General features: G+C 43.4%; 1 long non-coding RNA gene across 1 annotated transcript; it reads right to left on the reverse strand.

Annotated features, from left to right (window-relative positions):
- Positions 1–1,434: 1,434 nt before the first annotated feature.
- Positions 1,435–6,365, reverse strand: LOC138764376 (uncharacterized). Its single transcript, XR_011358134.1, has 3 exons — positions 6,315–6,365; positions 1,980–2,174; positions 1,435–1,846 (listed from the first exon to the last, which is right to left on the reverse strand). It is a non-coding gene; the product is annotated as an uncharacterized lncRNA (long non-coding RNA).
- Positions 6,366–9,437: the final 3,072 nt, after the last annotated feature.

Genomic DNA, 9,437 nt, shown 5'->3' on the forward strand with positions numbered 1-9,437 from the left:
TTCTTGGAACACTTCTTTGAGGTACAGATGATCTTTTTCCTTTTCAACTTCTCCCATAAATGTCGATCAATGACATTACTGTCACTGCCTGAGTCTACAATGACCTGCACTGTCACTCCACCAATGATCACTGGGACCTTCTCATGACGTACTTCATTCAACGTAAATTGGTAACAACTCTGTTCCTCCTGGGTATCATCATCGTCACCGTCTATCCGGCGAATGGTATCTTTCTTTCCAGGATACTTTCCTTTCCCCCAGGCTTTGCCTTTGGAAGTTGTACTCTTCCTCTTCTGGTCTGCATTGGACTTGCTTTTGCACTTCTTTGCAAAGTGGTCCTTAACTCCACACTTTCTGCAAACTTTGCCTTTGGCCGGGCAATATGGGTCTTTTCCAAAGTGACCTCGGTTTCCACATCTATAACACTCCACATCCTGTGTCGACGTATATCTTGGCTGGTTATGGCGATGTGAGAGCCTCTTAATTTGCTGGCTTGAGTTGTCTCTCAGGGTCATGGTATGAAATTGCCCTTCAACAGCCTCTAATTCAGCAGCAATGGTTAAAGCATCGGTGAGTTCCAACTCACTCCCTCTTTCCAGTAGACGTCTTCTGAGTTTATCTGATCTGCAGTGCTGTACGACTTGATCCAATAATTGGTTGTCCAAATCAGCTGGCATGTAATTGCATCCAACAGCTAGCTAGCGTAGTCTCATCACGTACTGAGCAATTGTCTGGCCATCTTCTTGACTTGTTCTCCAAAACAAATGGCGTTGAAATGTAGCATTCGGTGTCACTACATAGTGTGCATTTAATGCATCTACTGCTTTCTGGTACTCATCCTTTCTTCCAGTATTCAAAAGTGTCTTAAATGTTTCCCGAACTGCGGGTCCTGCAGTGAAAAGAAGTAACGCCCTTCTCTGCGCTTTTTGTTCAACTGTACCGGTATCTAGAAATAGGCCACGACTGTCAGCGTAGGATTCAAATTCTTCCAGCCATGCCTTCCACTTCACACTTACAGTGCTTGCATCACCTGTTGGGTCAAAATGAGCAATTCCACTATGTGTTAGAAAGTCACCGTCTGCACCAGCCATGAGAAAATATTCCAGCCCCAAAAGTACTGAAGCAAAGAGAAAATTCTTATCACCTTGAAGTTGTCTGTAATCCTCTGTAATCTTGTTTAGTCTTTAATTTTCTTCAAGCTTCTTTCATCCTCATCGCCAATGTCACATTTGTGGCCCGAAATGTGAAGTTAATAAAACATTAAACACAAGTTTTATCAGGTAAACTTCTCAGGGTCTTTATTCACTTTCCAGTTTCTTATCTCTTATCTTCCTCTCATACTACGTGACTTCTCTCATACATATTCATTATCATGACACTCTCCCCCTCTCCTCCTCTGTCCCTTCTTCAATCCTCTCCTTCCCTCCCTCCACCCCGCCCTTTCCTCCCCTGCTCCTCCCTCCCTCTGGCCTCTTCCTCCCTCCTTTCTTCCCTCCCTCCAGCATGATTGAGATTTGCATTCCACCCCAGAGTCTGCACACTCTCCAGTTTAACTCAGTTTACACGAATCCGGATTGAACTCCATCCACCGCTTCTCTGCCAAACTCTATCCACTTTTCCCTCCACGAATCGTCAAACATGAGCTGCCCTTCCACTCCGACGCAGGGTCCCAAACCCAAAATGTCGGCTGCTCCTCTTTCTGTAGACGTCCCATGACCGCAGCATGTTACCTGCATGTTTCTCTTTCCCTCTCCCGGTTTTGATTTCGGGTTTCCGGCATCTGCGTTGTGTTGGATCTTCTAGGATTGGTCGCTGAGGCCAGGGGTTCACTCTTGCTGTTGGTGGCCTGTGGATGGGGATGGGGAAGAAGACGGGAGGGGAGGGGATCAAGGAGGGTCAGATGCTGCGGAGACAACAGAGTGGAAAAGCCGACGTTCGGTTGCCCTCTCGTCCCCCCAGGGGCCTGAGGGGTGGGGTACCTTCATGCCCTCTGGGTTTCTGAGGGCGAGAGCTGGAGATGATTGCCAGGACTCCCCCTCACTCGAGCATCCCTGCTGGGCCATCGATACGAATGGGGTGCTGATGCCTTCAGCGGTGAAGCAATCTGTTAAATCCCGCATCCGCGAGGAGATAGAAGGTTCCACTCAACCTACACTGGTTTACCAAGCATTAAGCTGTAACAGGGAAAAAGAAACTTCAATACCAAAGATATTTAATTCTCCCAGAGATATATGAGGGGGAGGGTTTATTAATCGGTTTATTGATCGGTAATGAAATAGATTTTACTAACAAGTTGTGCTTGACTGTGTATCTCTTGAGTGTGTAGGTATCACTGTGTGATACCTACACACTGTGTCAGTGCGAACACGGTGTGTGAGTATATCTGAGTATGTGCATCGCTGTATCTCAGAGTGTATGGCTATCTGTGCGTGTCTATGTGTGTGAGAATGTGTATCTGTGTGAGTGTCTGTGCAAGCATTCATCTGCGTGCGTGAGCACCCACGAGGATGAGTCTGTGTGCGTGCACACGAACATGTCTGTGCGTGCATGTGTGAATTTACGCGCATGTGCATAGTCTGAGCGTGTGTCTGCAAGTATCTGCATGCGAGTGTCCGTGTGTTAGTGTCCGTGCATGAGTTTGTGTGTGTGTGTGTGAGAGAGAGAGAGTGCCAGTATGTGTACGTGTGAGTGTCTGCGTGCACTGATATGACAAGACATGATCGCATTTTGACCCTGGCAAAGAAACCAGCCGAACAATAAAGACGAGGTCTAATTTGTGATGTGTTGCTGGGTGAACTTCCTCTCACTGAATATCCATCAGCGACCCATCACTGCAACCACGAGGCATCTTTTGGAACAGGGACCAGAAAGAGATCCGAGGGCTTTGGAGATTTGTGGGAAGTGCAGGATCCAGGCAGTGCACCAGGAATGGGGTCTGATCAGGAAGAGTCACTAGAGACTCCGGGTTAGTTGGGGTACTGTGCCAGAAAGAGGAACAGAGTGACAGGAAAATATTAGATCCAGTTCACTCCACACCATCTCATCACACACTCCTGGGGTCAGACACAGAGTGAAGATCCCTCCGCACCGTCCCATCACAAACTCCCGGGGTCACTAGAGACTCCGGGTTAGTTGGGGTACTGTGCCGGAAAGAGGAACAGAGTGACAGGAAAATATTAGATCCAGTTCACACCATCCCATCACACACTCCCGGGGTCAGACACAGAGTGAAGCTGCACCATCCCATCACACACACTCAGGGTTTCACAGTGGGGAAGTGGTGACTGCACTGAATTTCTGCTTTGCTTGTTCCTCCTAAGCTGCCGCAGCAGTTCAAAGCAACCATTTGTTATCTAAAATGGACAAACTTATCTGCAACTTTTCCTGGCTCTCTGATAAGTTTTTGGAATATTTAGAGACCCATTGACCCAGGAGAGATGCTTTATGTTAGCACAAGCATTTCTTTCGTACCTCTGCAGATTGCTCTTGAATATTTGTTCAATATTTCCCTCCTTGGAGGATAATAATTAACACACCAACGCCTTGATTTTCAACTTTTCGACCCTGGAATTCAGTTCCTTCTAGGTTCTCACTCCCACTCCTATCCTCCAATACCTCTCTGTAACCTCCTCCAAACCCCTACACCTTCCCTGTCTCTGTAACCCCCTCCAGTCCCCTCCCTGTCTCTGTAACTCCCTCTGGTCCCCTACACCCCTCCATGTCTCTGTAACCCCCTCCAGTCCACCACACCCTTCTCTCACTCTCTTCACCTCTTTGGGTCCTCCACACCCCTCCTTGTCTCTGTCACACCACTGGGTTTCCCAGATACCTCTATGACTCTGTAACCCACTTTCCTGACGATGTAACTCCCTCCATTCTGCTACACCCTCCCTATCTCCGTTATTCACTCTGGTCCACAACATCACCACCCATCTCTTTATCCCCTACATCCCAATCTCAGTTGCCACCTCTAGTGGGTGACAAGACATTGCAGAGGGAGCTTCACTGTGTCTGACCCCTGGAGTGTGTGATGGGATGGTGCAGAGGGATCTTCACTCTGTGTCTGACACTGGGAGTGTGTGACAGGTTGGTGTGGAGGGAGCTTCACTCTGTGTCTGATCCCAGGAGTGTGTGACAGGTCGGTGTGGAGGGAGCTTCACTCTGTGTCTGACCTCAGGAGTGTGATGGGAGGGTGCAGAGGGATCTTCACTCTGTGTCTGACCCTGGGAGCGTGTGATGGAACGGTGCAGAGGGAGCTTCACTCGGTGTCTGACCCTGGGAGTGTGTGGTGGGATGGTGTGGAGGGAGCTTCACTCTGGGTCTAAGGATTTTAATGTAACATCAGAAGCTGTAATCAGACACGAGCCCCAGGAGGCAATAGGTCAGCCCAGTAACCAACTCCATCACCTGGTGCCAACTCATCCTGAGAGTCAGTCATTAACTTCGTCCCCACCCTGATGCTTCACTGGGGCCAGATGATGGTTAAGAGGATTGGCCATTGTTTTCTCAGGTGAACAATCAATACACATAAGTTAAGTGGTGACAATGTTCTCTTGCCAAAAGAATTAGTCAATTTCACTGTCAAGGTGACTGAGCAGAGATAAGGAAATATTTTTAAATTACAAATTATTTTAGGTGGAATTGTGGGGACTCAGAGGGACTACTGCCCCTGCCTGTCTCTCAGGGAGAGTGTTGTAGAGATTTAAGGAAATGGTTCCTGGCTGCCTTGGCCTTCGGGTGTAAACATCCCTGTCTGACCCCAAATGGAGGGGTTGACAGTTGATTTGACAGTGATGAATCAGATTTGTACCGGGTTGGAAAGGAAATGCTGAATTTAGAGTCTGCGACAGAAGAAGGGTGGGTGGGAGGGAATTATTGAAACCTGGAGCTGTTAGCGTGTGTGTGAGAGAGAGAGAGAGAGAGAGAGAGAGATAGATGAAAATGGAATGAGATGAAAATGGAAAGTGGTGAGAGTGAACATTTGCGCAAGGGCAGAGAGTGGGGATAAAGGATAAGAGAGAGACCTTGAAAGAGGGAGTGTGAGAGATAAAAAGAGATGGTGGAGGGGAAGTGGGCAAGGTGAGATGAGATGAATGTATTTCAAAGTGGAGTAACAAGGTCAGATAAATCACAATGGACCGTGTCAACCTGAGATGGTGTGAACGCCTGCTCCCATTCCCTGAGTTCTTGCAAGACCAGTGGCTCTCAACCTTTTTCCATTTTCACTCACATCCCACTTTAAGCAATCCCTTACTAATCGCAGAGAACTGATGGCCTAGGGATTAAAGTGGGATGTGAATGGAAAGAAAAAAGGCTTTGAGAACCACTATAGACAGAGAGGTTGTTGGAAGGGGGGCTGACCTGGGAGCCAGCCTACCTCACCCCCACCATCCCAGGGATTTAGCAACAAGGAAAAAAAATCCCTCCAATGGGACAGACACGATGTGCCGAGTAGCTTATTTCTGCTTCTGTGATCTGAAAAGTCTAATTTGGTGGCCTGAGGAAATCACGTTGATGCAATCATGAAGGCAGCTCAGCAGCTGCTAATCTTCGTTAGGAAATTTGCTACGTCACCAAAGGCTCTTATGAACCTCCACAGGTGGTTGCATCAATGTCCGGCGTGGAGGTGCCAATGCACACCAGGGGAACAGGCGACAGAGAGTTTTAAACTTGGCCAGCGACATCACGGGCCCTAGTCTCCACTCCATCGAGGACAAGAGGCAGTCTCAAATTTTTAAAAAAACAGCCCCTATCCTCAAAGACACCTCACCACTCAGCCCATGCACTCCTCTCACCGCTGCCATCAGGAAGGTGCAGGAGCCTGAAGACGAGGAACCAACATTACAGAAACAGCTTCTTCCCCCTCTGCCATCGACAATGAACCTCTTTTTCGCAGTTACTTTTTATAAAATCTTGTATTTACAGAATTGTACTTTATCGTAATTTTGCACCTTATTCTGCAGAATCCGTCTGCTGCAAAACACAATTCTGACTTTTGAACCTGGTTTTCAGAGTTAAACAGAGTCAAGGCCGCAACAACCTGCCAACACTTCCACTAGATGGCAGAACAAGGCAAGTCATGTCAAGTTTCTGGTCAGGGGGAGTCACGTGATGGAGTAGTGGCCGGACGGTGAACTCCAGCCCTCTCCAGAAAGGTCGGAAAAAACAAAGGAAAACACAAAGGCACAGAAATAAAAGTTAAAGAAAAGTGAGTATAAAGGTGGAAAGAAGATGGCGACAAAAAAAGAAAAATCGAAATCAACGGTAAGAAGAGAGGAAGAGAAGACAACGGAGGAAGAAGGAGAAGGCCTTACCTATTCGAAGAGGCCCGCGGTGGAGAGAGAAACCTGCTCCCTCAGGTCGGTAGAAAGTGGACTACAAAAATGGCTCGTTGAGCCGAGTAAAAGTGCGCAACCGCGCATGAAACAAAACACACCGACGGGAGGGGTGACCAGCTGGGGAGTCGATCTCCACAGCCGGCAACGACAGCTGCAGAACACCTGCAGCAAGAAGAGAACACAGAAGACAATGAAAACAAGAAAGAAGAGAAGAAAAGGGCAACAAAGAAACAACAGATGGCCAACCCAGAGGAAGAAGAAGAGGAAGAGTACAGTGAAATGGAAGAAGAAGGGAAAGGCAAGACAAAGGATATACTTTCTCTTATTAAAGAATACATGAAGTCATTTAAAGAATGGCAAACACAGGAATTTAATGATTTAAGAAGAAGAATAAACAACACAGAAGAGAAAATGAATAAAATAGATATGACCTTAACAGAAATGGGAAAGAAAATGGACAAGATGGAAGAGCGGGAAGCAGCAGTAGAAATGGAGGTAGAGGACTTAAAAAAGAAATTAGAGGAATCTAATAAAAAAGTTATAGAGACACAAGAACTGTTAGCTCAGAAAATAGATATAATGGAAAATTATAACAGAAGAAATAACATAAAGATAGTGGGCCTTAAGGAAGATGAAGAAGGCAAGAATATGAGGGAGTTTATAAAAGATTGGATCCCTAGGATCCTAGGATGTCCAGAACTACAGCAAGAAATGGAAATAGAAAGGGCACATAGAGCATTGGCCTTTAAACCAGAACCACAAGAAAAACCAAGATCTATTTTAGTAAAATTCCTAAGATATATTACAAGAGAAAAGGTACTGGAAAAGACAATGGAAAAAGTAAGAGAGGGCAACAAACCACTGGAGTATAAAGGGCAAAAAATCTTCATTTATCCAGATATAAGTTTTGAACTCCTGAAGAAGAGAAAGGAGTTCAATATAGCAAAGGCGATTTTATGGAAGAAAGGGTATAAATTTATACTAAAGCATCCAGCGGTATTGAAAATATTTATTCCAGGACAACAAAACAGACTATTCTCGGATCCAGAAGAAGCACGAAAATTTGCAGAACAATTACAAAATAGACTGAGGGATGAAGACGTGTAATGAGAGTAAAAATGACCACGATTTATATGTATGTGGGTAAAGAGGTATAAGTGTGTATATGTATAATGTGCATATGTGAATGTATCCGTATTTAGAGAAAAATATAGATAGTATAGACAAGAATTAATAAGGGAAGGAAATGGAATAGAGGGAATAAGGAGGGAACTAAAAGAGTGACCTTTGTTACATATGAAAAGTGAAATCTTTTCTGGGGGGGGCTGGGTGGGGAAGAGTTGCGGTCACTGCAAAATCAGCTGACGTTTGCGAGTGAATTCGCAAACCCACATGGAGAGGGGAGATCTGGTTGTCCGACAAGGGATAAAGGACAACTCTGGAGGGGAAGGGGAGATTGGGGCTAAAGAAGTTTTAAATAGGAGAATAAGGAAAATGTTTGATGTTTTAGGAATGTTGTCTTATAAAGGCTTTAAAATAAGAAAACAGAAATGGAAAAGGAGGAAAGGTAATGATGGAAAAACGGAAAGGGAAGATAAACAAAGTATAAAATGGCTACGTTGAACTATATGACTTTAAATATTAATGGAATACATAACCAAATTAAAAGGAAGAAAGTGCTAAATTTACTGAAAAAAGAAAAAATTGATATAGCATTTGTGCAAGAAACACACTTAACTGAATTGGAGCACAAGAAATTAAAGAGAGATTGGGTAGGACATGTAACAGCAGCATCGTATAATTCAAAAGCAAGAGGAGTGGCTATATTAATTAGTAAAAATGTGCCATTTAAAATAGAAGAGGAAGTAATAGATCCAGCAGGGAGATATGTAATGATAAAATGTCAGATATATTCGGAGTTTTGGAATCTACTCAATGTATATTCACCTAACGAAGAATATCAAAAGTTTATGCAAGATATCTTTTTGAAGGTAGCAAATACGCAAGGGAACATATTAATAGGAGGAGATTTCAACCTGAATTTGGATTCAAATATGGATAAAACTGGGAAAAAAATTAACAGAAAGAACAAATTAACCAAATTTATAATTAAATCAATGGAAGAAATGCAACTTTTGGATATATGGAGGAAACAACACCCAAAAGAAAAGGAATATTCATATTACTCGGCTAGACATAAAACATACTCAAGAATAGACCTATTTTTGTTATCAGCTAGTATGCAAGATAGAGTAAGAAAAACAGAATATAAAGCTTGAATACTATCGGACCATTCACCCTTAATATTGACAGTAAAGCTAGAGGACATCCCTCCAAGAATGTATAGATGGAGATTAAACCCCATGTTACTTAAAAGGCAGGATTTTAGAGAATTTATTGAAAAACAAATAAAAAAGTATTTTGAAATAAATACGGAATCAGTGGAAGATAAGTTTATACTATGGGATGCAATGAAAGCATTCATTAGAGGGCAAATAATAAGTTATGTAACCAAGATGAAGAAGGACTATAATCAGGAAACAGAGCAGTTGGAAAGGGAAATAGTAAATATAGAAAAAAAATTAGCAATGAAGGAAGATACAACTAAAGGAAGAGAATTGGCGGATAAAAAAATAAAATATGAAACACTACAAACATATAAGGTGGAGAAGAATATAATGAAGACAAAACAAATATTATGAACTGGGTGAAAAAACGCACAAAATCCTAGCATGGCAGCTTAAGACAGAACAAGCTAAGAAAATGGTATTGGCATCAAGGAAAAAAGACAAACAAATTACATATAATCCAAAAGAAATTAAGGAAAACTTTAGAGAATTCTATGAACAATTATACCGAACTGAAAACGAAGGGAAAGAAGGGAAAATAGATGAATTTCTGACTAAAATTGAACTACCAAAACTACAAATAGAGGAACAAAATAAATTAACAGAACCATTTGGAATAGTAGAAATACAAGAGATAATAAAAAAAATTACCAAATAATAAGACACCAGGAGAGGATGGATTCCCAATAGAATTCTACAAAACATTTAAAGACTTATTAATTCCACCCCTCCTGGATGTAATCAACCAGAT

The sequence above is a fragment of the Narcine bancroftii genome, chromosome 5 (genome assembly GCF_036971445.1).
Source record: "Narcine bancroftii isolate sNarBan1 chromosome 5, sNarBan1.hap1, whole genome shotgun sequence".
Taxonomy (NCBI): domain Eukaryota; kingdom Metazoa; phylum Chordata; class Chondrichthyes; order Torpediniformes; family Narcinidae; genus Narcine; species Narcine bancroftii.